General features: G+C 38.9%; 1 protein-coding gene across 35 annotated transcripts in view; it reads left to right on the top strand.

The window, feature by feature from the left end:
• kcnma1a (potassium large conductance calcium-activated channel, subfamily M, alpha member 1a) overlaps positions 1 to 17,840 on the top strand; it is an 847,042-nt gene that overhangs the window by 170,326 nt on the left and 658,876 nt on the right. The window lies entirely within an intron of this gene.

Raw genomic sequence — 17,840 nt, 5'->3', positions numbered from 1 at the left:
CTCTTATGCTCGCATCTAAATTATTTATGTAAATGACAAAACGTAGAGGGCCCAGCACCGATCCTTGTGGCACTCCACTGGTCACAGACCTCCAGTCTGAAAAACAACCCTCCACCACAACCCTTTGTCTTCCACCTTTGAGCCAGTTCTGTATCCAAATGGCTAGTTTTCCCTGTATTCCATGAGATTTAACTTTGCTAATCAGTCTCCCATAGGGAACCTTGTCGAACGCCTTACTGAAGTCCATATAGATCACATGTACTCCTCTGCCCTCATCAATCTTCTTTGTTACTTCATCAAAAAACTCAATCAAGTTTGTGAGACATGATTTCCCACGCACAAAGCCATGTTGACTATCCTGAATCAGTCCTTGCCTTTCCAAATACATGTACATCCTGTCCCTCAGGATTCCCTCCAACAACTTGCCCACCACCGAGGTCAGGCTCATTGGTGTATGGTTCCCTGGCTTGTCCTTACCACCCTTCTTAAACAGTGGCACCACTTTTACCAACCTCTAGTCTTCCGGCACCTCACCCGTGACTATCGATGATACAAATATCTCAGCAAGAGGCCCAGCAATCACTTCTCCAATTAGGAAATATATAAAAGTTTTTTGTGCTTAAATCCTGAAATCGTGTTTGTTTCCATTACATCACTATATTTCAATCTCCCCTGGTCCTTCTTTCCATTTTCTACTCTGTCTCTTCCTTTCTGATCCCTTTATTCATTGTTTCTCTCCCCCATATACTCTTTGTGCTCTCTCCCCATAGGCTTTGCTGTCTATTGTTCTCCATTTCAAACCTCCCTTTGTTTATTCTGTTCAGTTCTTTCTGTGTCTTTCCTCATACTATACTTTCAGTTTTAGTGTATTTCTGTCTCTGCATCCTCCAATTTTTAAACTGTTTTTCAAAGAATCTCATGACTGTACTTTCTTCTGAAGGCTTCCATTTGACTTCAAGATTCAAGCTTCCCTATCTCAATGTGATTGCACAGTTGTGCTGGTCGTTCAATGTGGTATCTGGAGAATACTGCATTGTAAGAGATATCATCTTTTGGATCAGATATTAAATGAAATCCTCTTGTTTAAATGAATGTAAAATTGTAACACAATTTGGATTATATTCCAGAAGAATTAAATGGGCCATCTTCCCTCAAGTATTTGTGCTCTTCTCATAATAACCACCACTACTAGTAACAACTTCTATTCCTCCATGCAATACCTGAGCGGAATTTTCTTATAGATGAACGCATGTTAGGCACCCTTCCATCGCAGCAGAAATTAACCTGTGTTCACCATGATCTTCTCTTCATTCATGCTGTGAAGTTTTCATTTTACTGACTATTATTGTAGTTTATTATTAGCTAATGAAATATGTGTGGATGTAGGTGGTAACATTCTGAATTTTGTAATGTTTTCAGTTTCCTCTTTTGTCACAGCTATAGTATACTGATACAGGATATGTCTTGTAGGGCTGAGATGAGAAATTTCTTTACCCAGAGAATATTGAGCCAGTGGAATTCTCTGCTACAGAAAATGGTGGAGGCCACAATATTGATTGCCTCGAAGAAGGATTTAGATATAGTTCTTGGGGCTAAAGAGATTAAAGGGTTTGGGAAGAATGTGAGTTGGATGATCACGTTGAATGGTAGAGAAGGCCCGAAGGGCCGAATGGCTTACTCGTGCTCTTATTTTCTATTTTTCAATGTTTCTATGTTTAGTGAGTAACTACAGCCCAGTAGAATTATTCATCAGTTTGTAGCTAACTGATTTCTCAGCATTGCTGTTCATATGAACTGTCAGCTATGCAAAGTAAGTGGCTGTTTTGATGCTCCCATGGAGATTTATGTGAAATTGTAACAGACACTGAAATTGACAGTAGATCTTCTTGATTAATTGTGAACATGTTTTAGAAGCAAATTCACTTCCTGCCTTTCTCAAGGACCACATGCTTCTAGTTATAAAGTACACAAGTTATGGCCCATTTTACACTGCTTAGTGCAAGGAGTCTTGTTTACATGGATTGATGTATTTTGTAAAATCTTGTCAGACTGGTGCACTAGGAAGCAGAGACAGCCAAACTGAACTTGGATAAAGTAATAAGCTTGATGTGGGAAGTATTTTTCATGATGCAGTAAAGCAGAAAGTTAAAGGTCGTGGAAAGATAAATTGTGTAATTAGGAATGTTTACATATTGTGTACTGGTCTTGATTCTTAAACCTGATTGGGGCAAGAGTGATGATTTTACACGGCTGGCAAAGATAATGTATTACTGGATACATTACTGTAGCAATACTATAATATAAATGTATCAATGCTCGTACATTTTGCAAGCTTTCTTTAAAGTGGGGTATCAGAAAATAGCATAATCTTTGAATGCTAAATTCCTTTAGTATTTGTGGGTTGCTAATTGTTCCTCCAAAATTATGCATTATTGACCTTGTTATGCATTCTCTTTTACAATTTTACACTTTGAGGGAAAGCTCTGAGAAGTCCCTCGTTGGAGCTCAGTTCATTTGTTTTTTTGACCTCCATGATTAACAATGGGTTGTTGCCTTCCACAGATAGTACTTTCAAGTCCCTATCATTACATAAACTGTCATTTTCTATTGGATGTTTCTCCTCTTAATTGTTTGTTGGACTGTTGGGGAAAGAAATAAACATTAAAGTCTCAGCTTTAAACAGTGTGCATAAAGGGGAACCAGTTACACTTAGATTTCCAGAAGGCATTTAGTAAGGTGTTACATTGAAGGTTCTCATGGCAGTGGGGGTAACATTCTTGCATGGCTAAAGGATTAACATACACAAAGCAAAGATGAGGCAGAAATAGGTAATTTTCAGGTTTGTGAGATGTGATGAGGATCCGTGCTCAGACTTCAACTATTTACATTTAACATTTATAATTTTGATGAAAGGATCTAACATATTATTGCTAAATTTTCTGATGATACAAAGAATGGTCTGGAAGTAACTTGTGAAGAGGGCGCAAGAAGTCTGCAGAGGAATGTAGATAGGTGAAGTAAATAGCTGAAAATTTGGAAGATGGAGTATAATGTTGGAAAATGGGAACTTAACTTTGACAGGAAGAATAGAAAAGCATGTGTTTAAATGCAGAACTCTGAGATACAGGAACCTGTGTTTCCTGGTACAAAAGTCTACGAGTGTGGTACTGGAAAAGCACAATCGGTCAGGCAGCATCCGAGGAGCAGGAGAGTCGGGCATAAGCCCTTCATCAGGAATGAGGCTTGTGGGCCAAGGAGGCTGAGAGATAAATGGGAGGGGTGTGGGGCTCAGGGGAAGGTAGCTGGCAAAGCAATAGGTGTATTCTGTACAGTTTTGCTTTCCTTATTTAATAGAAGACAAAATTGTACTAGAATCTTATTGCACTCTCAGCTACCTTCCCCAAACCCCCTCCCTTTTATCTCTCAGCCCCTTGGCCCACAACCCTCATTTCTGATGAAGGACTTATGCCCGAAACATCGATTCTCCTGCTCCATTAATGCTGCCTGACTGGCTGTGCTTTTCCAGCACCACGCTTTGACTCTGATCTCCAGCATCTCAGTCCTCGCTTTCTACTATCCTTGTACAAAAGGTTGATATACAGGTAGAGCTATTACTTAAGAAAGCAAATGGAATGTGATAAAATTATTGGAATATAAAAGTAGGAATATTTTTCTCACTTTAATTGAATATTCATGTTTGGAGTATTCTGTACAGCTTTGATTTCTTTATTTAACAAAGGACATAATTGGATTAGAAGCATTTCAAAGAAGATTCTCTTGATTGATAACTGATACCGTGGGATATTTTGTTAGGAAAATTTGCACAGGCTGAGCCTATGAGGAGAAAGTCAGGTCTGCAGATGCTGGAGATCAGAGCTGGAAATGTGTTGCTGGAAAAGCGCAGCAGGTCAGGCAGCATCCAGAGAACAGGAGAATCGACGTTTCGGGCATAAGCCCTTCTTCAGGAATGAGCCTATATCCATTACATTCAGAAGATTGAGAAGTGATCTTATTGAACCGTGAGAACCTGCATGAACTTGTCAGGGTGGAAGTTTTCCTTGTGGAGATAAAGTTTAAACGTAAGGGTTATTTTTTTAGGATGGGGATGAATAGAAATATTTCATTTGAGGGTTGAGAGTCTTTGTAACCATCCTGTCAAAAGCAGTGGAGGCCATTGAACATTTTTAAGGTAGAGCAGTTGGATTATTGACTAATCAGCGAGTCAGTAGATGTTGGGGGTAGATAGGAATGTTGAGGCCATAATCATGATGTTATTAAATGATGGAGCAGATTCGAAAAGGTCTAATAACCCTCTTCTCCGGATTTATATGTCCATACGCTCAGTGTACTGGACTCGCTTTAATTATTTAAATTATATCACAAGATTCAATTATAACTCTATACATGACTGTCAAATTCCCTATTTAATTTTATTTATAGTTCATCAAACCAAGGAAGGAAAGCAATGTTCTAATTAAGATTTGGACATATTGACTAGCTCACAAAATGCTTCATAGATTCTGTCACCATGAGAGTCATGCTGTCCATCATTGATTCACTTCTTCTCTGAAGGTAGAGGTAGCAAGCTTTTTTTGTCGAAAACACAGTAGACATCAAATGACTTTGTGTAATATAATGTGTAAGTGTTGCCGCATGGCTGTCCCTTGTGAAATGTTGAATGCTCCATGTTGCCTCTATTTGCTCAAGTTAGCTCCCAAACTCCAACTGTTCTTGACAATGGCAATATTCTTTCTTACTCACTGACCTGATGTGTTCACTGTAAACTGAGTATTTGTTCTTTCACAATCCTGATACTGAGGAGATATGAATGACTTCAAATGATCTTGTGTGCAAAAGTCAGACGATTTGGGTTCAGAGTGTTGTTTACTGCGAGATGGTAAACCATGTTAATGAACTGCTCATGAAATGCATGAACTTGAGACAACAAAGATTTGATTGTTTTGAGGAGAATGTAATGGTATAGACAGGAAGCAGGGTGTTGCTCTTCTTTGTCTTTTCTTCCTTACAGGATAGAGGGAAGTGGATCACCTAAACTATCTCGAATCCAAAGGTTTTTTTTCTACTCATTGAACTACCATTTTGAAGAATGGCTTGGAGCAGGGCAATTATTTGAAAGATTCCACAAATTTTTTTGTCATTTTGTTTTTGCTAAGATTTCACTCCCTGATGCTCAATCTATGATGGTTGAGTTCTATGAACATGAAAAGAAAATATTGCACCTTTATGTTTGATGTAACTGGCTGCTGGACAACCTACTAAGTTTGTAATTACCAAAAACCACCCTCACTGACCCCAAAAGAGTATTTTTATATTTGTTGACTGTTGAATTACAATTAAAAAAATGTTTTTAATGCTTCTTTATTTTGGCTTCCAAATTGATCCAATCATCATCATTTTGCTGACTGAACACGTAAAATGAAAGTTAAGGATAATTAGTGATTTTTAACTCCTTGGGTTTCTATCTGTAAGAATGCTTCAGTGTGATTGGCTACCTCCCCTACTAACTGGAGATTTTCTTGATGTGGCCATCAGGTTTAAATTGCCATTGTGAAAAGGAAGTTGAGAACACAGAGATTATAAGATGGTTGTGGGAAGCTTTCTTCACAGTCATTAGTGAGCACCATTGACTCACTGCTGACAAAATCCTGCCCCTTTTTTGAAAATGAAATGCTTTTGAATGTCATGCTGCTCCTTTCCCTCCAAATGTCATTCTGAGGTTCTATCATCAAATGACATTACCTCAAGGTTAAAAAATACAGCCAAAAGTATCTATGTGATCATTCACAACACAAGCATCTCTCATGTGAGCAGTGCTAATTAAACACATCGTAGGTAGGTTAAAAGCTTCCTGACAAGTGAAAAATTTCTATAGAAAGAAGACCATTGTTGACCTGAATACAGATAGATCGTAGAGAAGTGAGGCTTGCATGAGTTAAATATTTATCTTGGCAAGCAAAGTTCACTGCTTCTCAAAATGGACAAATGGAAACTATTTTAAATCTATATTTGCAGCCCTATGACTTAAGCAATCAACATCAGGATTTAGATCAAACTTGAATATAAAAATATTTGCAAAAAACCTGCTAATAACTTCAGTGAGCTCTTCAGGTGATTGTGCAGTTTATTTTTTGGCAGTATTGTGACGATGGCAGTATTATTTGCTGTGCATGGAACAGTGCAATCCACACTCTCTGTCAGAATGGCAACTACATATTGTCTGTTGTTTAGCTGCTTGGGTCGATGCTTTATTAAATTACTACACTGACTTATCTGCTGTGCACTGTCTGGCACAGAGATGTACTGGTGGTTTTATTTTCCTAAATCAATAAAGGGTTTAACAATAAATATTTCCAGAGGCATACATGTCACATTGTATTTGATGATACTGAAATTGCATAAACCTGCACAGTTTTTGATTTTGTATTAAGAAATCAACAAAAGTGAAGTAATCTTTCTTAAATTTGTAAAGTGTTATGTTTAGTTACAATAAATAGTCTTGTAAAAAAAGAAAGCCTTATGTGTATGTACCTGTTTCACAATCTTGGGACATCTCAAAGATCTTTATGACCACTTCTGAGGTGTGCTCACTGTTGAAATGTAGGAAATACAGCAGTTGTATACACAGCAAGACCCCACAGACAACAACATTTTGTCATTTTCAAGTGATGTTGCTTTCCTTTCCAAAGCTGCAGTTAAGATAATTTTATGTCATGATGCCCAGTATCTCATCTCGTTTTCCAGCCATTCCAACCATGAAAGTTTTATGTGGATAATTGATTTTCAAACTGCTGTCAATATTCTGACATACTTCTGAATGGCTGAATTATGATCTCTCTCTCTTCCCCCATCCCCCCCATCTCTCTCTCCTCGGTTCCTTTAGTTTCATGTAGTGGCTTGAGATCAAGAATGCAGTGGCGTAACATCACTCTATTTTCTTGGTCTCAGACTGTGATGTTAGAACAAAAATAGAATGTAATTGCCTTGTTATTAAACCAGTGAATAATTAAGAAAATGACCTTTAATATGCATAGTTACATTTACTGAACTGTTAGTGCAATTATTTAAAGGAAAAAAATACTATCTGAAAATTAACCCACTTTACTAAGTAGGTGGACTCTCCCTATATTTTTTCACAAATTTTCATAGAAACCATATATTGATGTCAAAGGAATTGAAGCATTTTATTTGGTTCTTCGGTAATGTCTACATTTATGGGTTTGGTACAATACAGAAATCAAACTTGGTCTTTTACTTCTCTTAAACATATATTTCAATCAAATAAATTTATATTTTTAAATGTAGTTTGCAAGTTAACTCAGATTTGCCCCAGTGGGATGATCTGCTGTGATACGTCGTGGGTTCCCATTGCAGAGCTGACTGTGTTAATTTCGGATCTTGTTTTGTTTTGACAACCTATCTCTATGTGATAATCAACATTTTTAAAATGTAATCATGTAAACTTTATTTTCTTCACTTTTAAAACAATCAATGCATGTATCCAAGCCTCCCCAGACCATGAAAATTGCTCTTGTAAATATATCTCAAATGTGAACATGTGCTGTGATCACCTAATTACCACAGTGATGTCATTTCATATATGTAACTTAAGAGCCAGTAATGGCTGTCTGAAGAACATGATCCACTTCTGTCTAAAGGTCATTTATTTTACTAGCAATAGGCGCACAAACAACCAAAACTACAGTATAATCTTAAGTGAAAAAAATCTTCTCTTCACCATTCGTGTTTCCTTTTTCCTGACTTACAAACTGTTCCAAAATCTGTTGTACATATGTATATCAATAAATTCAACCAATTTTTTCAGTGGCATTTGCTGGTAAAGGTTTTGCATTCCCCATTAATAGCTCCTCTCAACTGTTATTTTATTTTGTACCACATTAGCCTGATGTTCTTTTTGCACCATCATTACTTTTATCATTTAATATATGGCCTACCACTCCCATCACAGATCTTCCCTTTAGTTCCAGCACTTTGCCTTTTTGTTTCAGATTTCCAACATTTCTGCCATTTTGCTTTTTTATTGGTTGACCTTGCAGTATAGCTTCAGAGAAGGGTGATTTTTGGTTCCAGAGTATCAATAAAGAAGGCCTTGGTGAAAACAGTGTCTCACTATTCGGGTTGACTGTCACTCCAGTATAGTGTCAACCCACTTTCAAAAGTACTCGGTCCTTGAAATTTTCTGGGACTATTTAAATCATCAGGAGAAGACAAAAGCAAAATACTGGAAATCTAAAATAATCTGACATAAGAACATAGTTCTTTATTTCTCCAAAAGCTAAGCAGCTATTCATTTTCTTAGCTATGTCAAACCTGTTGTTTTTTTTACATAAAAGACTAACATACATGCAAGATGTAGCTGCTTATTATTTCAAGAGCCTGAATGTCTTAATGTTCTGAATGTTAGTGCTGAGAGAAGGATTTTTGTATGTAACTTTAGTTTTAGTTAAGTATAATTGAATTGTAAGCATTGCTCAGCCTGAGATTGAAATTCATGTTAAAATATATTAAGTGTGATTTTGGAGAAGGTTTGTAGTTCAGGCTGCGGATCAGGTTGTAAGTTTGCTCACTGAGCTGATAGATTTGTTCTTATATCTTTCGTCACAATGTCAGGTGACATCACCAGTGAGTCTCCGATGAAGCGCTGGTGTTCTGTCCCATTTGCTATTTATGTGTCTTGGTCTGTTGTGGTGGGTGACATCACTTCCCATTCTTTTTCTGAGAGGTTGGTAAATGGGGTCCAAAATGATTATTTGTTAATGGAGTTCCAGTTTGAATGCCAAGCCTCTAGAAATTCCTGTGTGTGTCTTTGTTTAGCTTGTCCCATGATAGATGTATTGTCCCAGTTTAACTGGTGTGCCTTTTCATCTGTGTGTATGGATACTAGTCGCTAGTTGGTGCTGATATATCCTGGTGGTGAGTTTCCTGCCCATTAGTCCGATGTAATGTTTGTTGCAGTTCTTGATGGGTATTTTGAATATGATGTTCGTTCTGTTGGTTGTTGGTACGAGGTCCATTAAATTCATCAGGAGCTGTTTTAGTATAGTGGTAGGTTTGTGGGTTACCATGGGGCAGGAGTAGTCTGGTCGTCATCACTGAGATGTCTTTAATGTATGGCAGGGTGCTAGAGTCTCTGGGCGTGTTGTGTTTTCTTGTGTAGGTCTGTTGTGTGGAAATGGGGAAATGCGCTTATTGGGTACCTGTTGTTCCTGAATATGTTGTATTGGCATTTTTCCTCGACTTTTCGTAGTCCCATTTACCAACTTCTCAGAAAAAAACCCAGAAGTGATATCCCCCACCACAACAGATCAAGACACGTAAATAGCAAGCAGGACAGAAAACCTGCGCCTCATCGGAGGCTCACTGATAATTCCTACACAACAGACCAGACAGTCTTTACTGAAGTTAACTTAAGATGTCTGTCTCATGGTTGATGTCATATGACTACAGCAAACTAGGAATGATATTTGCATATGATTAGCATTTCAATCCAAACCTTCTTATACAAAAATGGAAGATAACTGACATGTTATCATGTACATTTTGAGTTCAGACATTAACAAATATAGACGTGCCTATTCTCATGCATTAACAATTGTTTGTTATTCCACCTAGTCCTACTTTTGTCTGTATGTTTAAATGCTTGGCACGTGCAATCTTTAAAGTATCTGCCTCTTGAGATGATGCATGTCCAGCTTTTTGGCTTTTTTCCAATGTCTGCTGGTTGGAATAATGTGTGCTTTTTTGTTAAACACTGGTATTTGTTGCCTCTTTCTGGATAGTTGTTGGTTTTCTCTAAATCCAAAGATATTGGCTGCTTTTCAACATAGTGCTGATCAGCATAGGTCAGAACTGCTTATGAACACTGCACAGATCTGGGCTGCTTCTCCAGCTTATGGACAAACTCGCCTGTTCTTCAATGCATGTGCTGTTGCTATCGATTTACAAGCTCAGAGGTGTGACACCTGTTCATAATTTCGAGAGTCAGATTATCTTCTCTTGGCAGTTGTGTTGTTGTAGTAGAATCGATCATTCTCTAATTAGATCATCTTGTAGTTGTGCATTCACATGTTTCTACAAGTTGAGATAATGACTTTACAAATTGCTCAATGGACTTGCTTTCACCTTGGTACCCAATATTGAACATGTATCATTCATAAGTAACGTCTATTTCGATTTCACAGTGTGCCTTTAAAGCTAAATCTATTGGGTTTTTTTTCATAATTCTGTTATGTATGAAAAGAATTGCAGTTTTGCTTCATATCCTATATTGTTTGAACTGCTGGGGAAAAACTGCAGCTACTTTCTCTTAACCAGTATCTTAACTATGGCTCGCTTTCTAGTTTTTTTTATTCTGGGGACAGCTCACAGCTTTACACACATCACAGTGCCAGTTCTCACATCATGCTTGGAATGTATAATACCCCAGTGTTCACAATAGGTATTTGTTGAAATGAATTTAAGATGTCTGCCCACAATGTGTTTACTCATGATAGAGCTGAAAAAACTGCAGCAAACCAGGAAGGATGTTTGTATACGATTGCATTTCAGTCCAAACAATGATTCTCCCACGCTGATGGAGAAGGCTAATTAATTGTTCCAGCAAAGGGTAGAAATTGAATGAAGCAATTTTTGTGATCTTCCCCCTTCCCCAAACTTGTCTAAAATCAACGACGAGTAGCAAACAATAATTTTGTGACTGATTTGATTCATCTCTGAAAGTAGCCGAGAAAGTAACCAGATGACCAGAAAGTGGAATGACTGGTGGGAGGAAAATACAGAATAAATGTTATATTTAACCATGTTCATCCAAGCATTACCTTCAACAGTAGTCATTGCTGTACTGGAGATAATTGATTTTTTTTAAAAAAAGGAAAGACATTCAATAGTTTAATCTTTAAATTTTATGTTTCTTTGCACTTGTCATCAAAACTTGTGTCCTTACAGATGACCAAATGCCTTATTGATATTCTTCAGTAAATAATCATTTAGTCTCATGCAAGACATGAATAGTTTTATCCGTCGAACTCTTTACTGTAGGTGTGATGAGGTATATTTAACGCTGAGATAGACAGATTTTTAATCTGCAAAGAATCAAGGTTTATGGGGAAAGGCGATCAACCATGATCTTATTGAATGGCAGAGCGGACTTGATGGACCAAATGTACTACTTCTTCCCTTGAATTTTATGGTCTCCTGGTCTTTTCATAATGATAGGAGAGACAAAGGCCTACTGGTATTATCACTAGAAAAGTGTGGCGCTGGAAAAGCACAGCGGGTCAATGTTATGGGCATAACCCCTTCATCAGGAATGTGTGAGGTGGGGAGTGAGAATTTAGTAGGGGTGAGAGTGGTGGTGGAGGTAGCTGGGAAGGCGATAGGTAGATGCAGGTCAGGGAGGGGGGGTAATAGTGATGGTCAGAATGGAACGTGGATCGGATAGGTGGGAAGGAAGATGGACAGGTAGGACAGGTTAAGGGGCGGTGCTGGGTTGGAGGGTTGGATCTAGGATGCAGTGGGGGGAGGGGAAATAAGGAAGGAAACTGGCGAAATCAACATTGATTCCGTGTGGCTCTAGCAGTGGAGGAAGCCCAGGACTTACTGTCCTTGGCGGAGTGGGAGGGGGAGTTGAAGTGGTTGGCCACAGGGCAGTTGGATTGATGGGCTTGTGTCCCAGAGATGTCTCCTGAAATCTTTAGTGAGTTGGCATCCTGTCTCCTCAATTTAGAGGAGACCACATCGAGAGCAACGGACACAGGAGATGAGGTGTTTGGATGTGCAAGAAAATCTCTCCTTGATGTGAAACAATCCTTTGTGGCAGCAAGGGAAGGTGCCAGGAGTGGACGGTGGGTTGGTGGGGTTGTGGCACCACACTTTTCAACTCTGATCTCCAGCATCTGCAGTCCTCACTTTCTCTCATTAATCCAGAAACTCAGCTAATGTTCTGTGAATTGGGTTCAAATCTTTGCCATGGCATTTGGTGGAATTTGAATTAAAAAAAAGTCTGGAATTAAGAATCTTGTCGATTGTCAGAAAAAGAAATCTGGTTCACTAATGGCTCTCAGGGAAGGAAATCTGCCATCCTTACCTGGTCTGGCTGACATGTGAATTCAGACACACGGCAATGTGCGTTGACTCTCAAGTGCCCTCTGGGCAATTAGGGATGGGTACTGAATGCCCACATGCTGGGTACAAATTTTTAAAATTGTCACTTTCCAAATGCTTGTTCTGCTGAGTATCACGAGCTCTTTCTCAGACACATTTATAAGTCATTTCACTGAAGTACAGAGAATCCTCCTGTGCCCTTCAATTGACGACCCTTTCCCAATAACAAAAGTCTGATCCGCTTGCCATAAGAGTTCTGTGGTTGTCTGTGTTTATGTGCAAGTTAATCGAATCCGTCACACGCTGTTATGGATGCAACAAATCTTTTAAAAAAGAATGCAGATGATTTCCTGCCGCTGCTGGTTTTCAAAGATAATTGTCCTCCAATCTATAATTAACTTTAGCAGTTGTCGAAGGAGTCTGACCTCTAACAGGATCTTGCATGTAAAATTAGACCTTGTGGATTAAAAGTAAAGTTGCACCTGAGTGAGATACGGAATGTTGCATATTATAATTTTATAATATATATACTGTCTACCAGAGCATTACATTCTCAATAGACATTCGCTGTCTTAAACAGGCTGTTGCAAGCATTACGCACGTTGAATGGATAATACCGGAGCTGGGGAAGAAGACTTGGCTCCTTGGTGTTAATGGGAATTTATTCCGGAGGAGGTTGAGGGTGTTTCAGATTCCGGGGGGAGGGGGTTGAGGAGGTGTGTCGGCTCACCGCTGGTGTAGAAGGGTCGAGTCTGGAGCGGCTTGAGGTGTGGGGTCCCTGGGATGTAGAGTCAGGGTCTGAGGGATGTTGGGGATTTGGCAGAAATATATTTGGGCATGTGTAAAGAAAAATATAAGGTTGGTTAATAAGGTACTTAAGAGGTAGACTGTGTATTTAATCATTTACCTAATCTCATCAGGAGCTCCCGAATTCTCTGATTTAAATGGGAACTTTCCGAGGTTTCGGGAAATTGTCCAGAATTTCTCGGGCAAATCCATTGAAGTCTGCTACAATAAGGAATCCCGTAGGGTCCTCTAAAACAAATTTAAACTTGAATAACGACTGGGCCATTAGCAAATTCAAAGTTTCTTAACTGAAGTACTTTTTCACAAAAAAAGGTGTTGCCAACAGTTTTCAATCAATAATGTTATGAAATGTAAAGCATGATGTGAAATCTGACCCAATGCAGATATTAAACACTATGAAAAATAAATACTGAAAGTCCTTTCCATGTACTCTGCCAATTTAACTTTGAATATCATTGTTTAAAAAGTTATCCTGGGCGCTTCTAAATGTACTATGAATTTATATTGAAACTGGGTCTCTGAGCCAATAAATTAACAGCTATGATGGCCAAATTTGTAAGCGTTGTCAAACTACTCCTAAGCAGCCATCTCTCTCAAAATGGCACAGTTCTCCATTAATATTTGCATTTATTTTTCTCTGTCAGGTCAAAGAAGGGATTTTTTTTTCGGGAGTGTGCGGACGGGGGAAGGGTAGTGGGGTGGTTGAATAAAGAGGACTTTAATCTGCATTTCGCTAATGATACCTAATCTATCATTATTTCAGATGGACCAATATTCCATCCTGTAGCATTAAAATTCAAGCCACAATAAGCATCATCTTGGAATAGAGAGTAGTTTGGTGGAGAAATGAGAAGCCTCGTTGATCTGATACAAAAGCAGAAATTGCTGGAGGAAATCAGGTCTGGCAGCATCTATGGCGAGAAACCAAGCTAATGTTTCAGGTCTAGTGACCCTTCCTCAACTAGATCGTAGCTCGGAAAATGCTGAATATATGTGCTGAAGAAAGTGAGGAGGTGGTGTGTGGTAAAGGAGTAAACAATAGGTGGAGACTGAATTGATCTAAATGTGAAATCAGAAGTGCATTAGATGTTTTGAAATCTGCGCCCACTGAATTTGAGGGCAAGAAAATGTAGGACACACAGTGGGAAATGAAAGAATGCGAAGGACCAATAATTTGATAATGGACAGGACATTAAAAAGTAGACTGGAGAGAGTATTGCAGATTGATGTGGTGTATGGATGGCCACAGTTGGAAGATTGAAAGTACAGTAGTAATTTAAAAGTATATTGCTATTAATAAAAAGGTCCTATGAAGTTCTGTCCTCTTTAGGTCATTAGCATGCTGAAAATCTTTAATAATTTTCTCCTGCGTTTGTACTTCTGCATTTAAATGATTTTCCCCAGATGACTCTTGTTAAAGTGATCAAGCATGGACAGCCCAAAGTTCCCAATGACTGCTCTTAAGACTGCATCAGTTTTTGCACGCTGTTCCAGCATTTATGTAACATCTTCTTAATTAACTGGTGCACATCTACTATTTATTCATGTAAATGTAAACGTTCTGGGCATAATATATTTCTAAAGATCAGATCAGTGGGAAAATTACTGGATGAGATGAAGTGAAATTTCAGAGGCTCAAGATATAACCTGTTGTTGTCATTGCTGCGCTCAACTAAATGTGTGACCCATGGGATTAACTGTTTGGGGGAATGCTATTGGGTAAAATTTAATATATTTACAGGAATGGTACAGTGTTCCATTCCTCAAGAGTAAATAAGATTTCTGTGGGACTCCCCAGAGATGCCCTGTTTGCTTCGTTATTTGCAGAACATTTGCTTCTGTCTGAGCTGCCTGTTTCTCTCCGGTTTCACCATGATCATATTACTTGATTGTATAAGGTATGGAAACATTAGCATTAGGCTTTCTGCCTGTTTCCATTAACGTTCACTGATGTTATATGACCTGTCAGCAGCTATCCGGCACTGTGCTGATTTAGAATATGCTACGTCAGTAAAATTATAGTGTTCAAAGTGTGACAACTACTGAGGAGAACTAAGAGTTTTAGATTGGTCAGACTTTCTGTTGGCATGTATAACTATTGAAATGTGTAGTCTTCAGGTCAGTAGTGTTATGATCTCAGCTGATGTTATTACTGGACAAAATCAGTCCCTCCATAACTACCTGGTCAGGTCCACACCCCCCAACAACCCACCCTCCCCTCCAGACACCTTGCCCTGCCACCGCAGGAATTGCAAAACCTGTGCCCACACTCTATGCAAGGCCCCAAAGGAGCTTTCCACATCCATCAATGTTTCATCTGCACATTCACCAATGTCATTTATTGTATCCGTTGCTCCTGATGCGGTCGCCTTTACATTGGGGAGACTGGACGCCTTCTTGCAGAGCGATTTGGGCAACATCTCCGGGACACTCGCACCAATCAACCCCACCGCCCCGTGGCCCAACATTTCAACTCCCCCTCCCACTCTACCAAGGACATGTAGGTCCTGGGCTTTCTCCACCACCACTCCCTCACCACCCAACGCCTGGAAGAAGAACGCCTCGTCTTCCGCCTCGGAACATTTCACCAGTTTCCTCATTTCCCCTCCCCCCACCTTACCCCATTTCCAACCTTCTAGCTCAGCACCATCCTCATGACCTGTCCCACCTGTCAATTTTCCTTCCCACCTATTCACTCCACACTCCTCTCTGACCCTCATACCCACTGCCATCCACGTATTGTACTCTTGGCTACCTTCTCCCCAGCCTCACCCCCTCTCATTTATCTCTCCACCCCGGAGGCACCCTGCCTTCATTCCTGATGAAGGGCTTTTGCCCGAAACGCCGATTTTCCTGCTCCTCGGATGCTGCCTGACCTGCTGTGCTTTTCCAGCAGCACAGTAATCTAGATTCTGATCTCCAGCATCTGCAGTCCTCACTTTTGCCTAAAATCAGACTGAAATCTGACTTGTTGGGTCATATAAAATACTGAAATCTGGTCTTAACAATAAAACACGTTTATTACACAAAAGTAAAGATGTTAAAGTAGAATAAACCAAACTATGCAGTACAATTTAAACAACTTCAAAATGCAGTGTACATGTGCAATACACTATCTATCTCAAAAGCATTCCATTACAGTACTAAAACTTTAGAGAAAATTCTTTTTTCTACAACATCTATATGTTTTACTTAACCATTGCTTTCATCCCTATCTTTGAGAGTTTGATAGCCTCGTCCTTGAATATTTACACAACTGAACTTAGATTTTTGCAGCTTCAAATGACCCCTTCTGTGTCCTAACCAAACACTTCTAGTCTGGAATTTTCAAACTAAAATTCTTGCACTTTAGGAGAAATTGTCTCATATATCCAACTTCAATTAGGATATCTGCAAACTGAAACCAAAAAGCTTTCCAAGCAGTATGTTTCTCCTAAGTAAAAAAAAATCCATTCCTGATCCTTCTAACTGAATGCAAGAGGATGCTCTTCAATGTTTACTCTATCCAATAATGAAACTCTCCCAATTTCAACCACTTTCGCAGCAGTCCAGGAAGTCTCTTATGGTTTTTTTTTTGAAAAAGGATGCTTGACTTAAGAAATATCGAGAATTATTTAAACCCTGTCCTAAATACAGACCAAAATCTACATACCATTAGTTCAAAATATAAACTGTAAAATAAATAACATTAAAATACACACAAATCAAGCACCTTACATCACTGTATATTGGATTGCTTAATTGATGTAATCATGAAGTACATGAGAACTATGAGTTGGTAAGGAAAGTTGTGTGATGAACAACCGACAGTTTAGACAACTAAGGGAAGAGTTATAATTAGATAGCACCTTGCGTGATCTCTATACAACCCACAGCACTTCAGTAAGTTTGAAATGTAGTCACTAGAAAATTTCAACCTGTACAAAATATAATGGCTAACACCATAGATTTTTAAGATTGAGGTACTTGGTCTCTTTCCTTTCTCTACCATGTTCCCATTTTTTCTGCTCTGCTTGCTGTCCTAGTCTTCCCCTTCTTTCTCCTGTCCTTTTAGATATTTTTGAACTAAGTCACATTCTAAGTCATTTATACATTGGCCCCAGCACTGATCCTTGGAGCAAAGCATTAACAGCCAACTCCAGCTAGATGTCTGAGCTGTGGTTTCCTCTCTATGTATGTTTTAAGTAGCTTTTTCTGATGAACAAATTTATTTTACTCTGGAAGACAGGATCAACAGGCACACAGGAACATAGTCAATTGTCAGGACTTTTAGAACCAGAATTCACGAAGTGGGATTGAGAAGAATTAACTGTAAGAATACTACGTGCAGTGCTGTTGATGAATCAATTCTTAAACAGGAGTCTATTTTCAGGCAGCCTTATATTAAGTCGACAAAAGAAACACAGACTGAAACTACAAAAAAAAATTACAAAATCTCTTCATACCGTTATAATTACAAGAAAAGGTTTAAATTCATCCAGAACCAATCTTCTATTTTGTGGCATTAACTTTTGAAGTTGTGAATTACAATACCTGTGCTAGATTGGCTGCATGTTGCCTAGATCTGGAGGTCTGTCAGTATAAGCTTGTATACTAGCAGAATCCATGCAGAATGACTGATAAGTTCCCTCGAATGTCCCCAGTTTGCCATTTCTCCTTTACTGCCCTCTATTACCATGGGGATGTCTAAATAAGTCTACCCCTGAACAACTGTAAGCACACAACATGTGCATGCAGATCACTAGTATAGACTGGAAGGTTTTGCTAACTCCAGCCATAAGGATTGAATGCATATTCATGACACGAGGTCATGAGGATATTTTGGCTTAGAAACTGTAGCCCCAGTTTTAACCTTGGTTTAATGGATGGCGTGATTTTAAAAACTCAACCCT

This window comes from Chiloscyllium plagiosum, chromosome 38, assembly GCF_004010195.1.
Source record: "Chiloscyllium plagiosum isolate BGI_BamShark_2017 chromosome 38, ASM401019v2, whole genome shotgun sequence".
In the NCBI taxonomy this organism is placed as follows: Eukaryota; Metazoa; Chordata; class Chondrichthyes; order Orectolobiformes; family Hemiscylliidae; genus Chiloscyllium; species Chiloscyllium plagiosum.
The sequence above is the reverse complement of the archived record's forward strand: the minus strand, read 5'-3'. Positions and strand labels throughout refer to the sequence as shown.